The sequence below is a fragment of the Pelodiscus sinensis genome, chromosome 16, assembly GCF_049634645.1.
Source record: "Pelodiscus sinensis isolate JC-2024 chromosome 16, ASM4963464v1, whole genome shotgun sequence".
Classification (NCBI taxonomy): Eukaryota; Metazoa; Chordata; order Testudines; family Trionychidae; genus Pelodiscus; species Pelodiscus sinensis.
The window spans coordinates 2,505,349-2,505,865 of record NC_134726.1 but is presented as its reverse complement, the minus strand read 5'-3'; positions in this window follow the sequence as shown (position 1 = coordinate 2,505,865).

Below are 517 nucleotides of genomic sequence, written 5' to 3'. Positions count from 1 at the left end.
TATTGTCTCCTCACGAAGGTTCTTCTCCCGCGTCCCCTCAGTCCTATAAGCTACACAGTTTGGTAAGCTAAACAACTTGATCTCAGAAAGGTTCTTGCTAGTTGTGCAGAACTGTCTCAAGCCTATTGGAGCAGCCCCACAGCTCAAGCCGTAACATTCAGCATCTGGGAAATGGATCTGGATGTGCAAAGGGGGAACGGATGGGTGGTTTCTAGTCCCAAGCCTCCTTCCCTGATAGTGCACATGCTTCCCCTAGGGGGCAGCAGAGGACAGAGGCAGACGGCTTGGAAAGTTGCCCATCACTTCTGTTCACTGCAGATTCCCGTCAATGTCCAGGTGTTTTGTTTTATCGTTTACCTGGGAAACGTCTGTTCTGGCCAGTATTGGGGCCTGGAGGAGCCAGAGACAGACACGGTGCATTTGCATGTGTTGTGACAAAGCCGGCTGAGCATAGATGTGTGGGTTCTGAGATGAGATTTCCAGTACCCTCCTCTCACCAGCAGGGGAGAGAGAACCA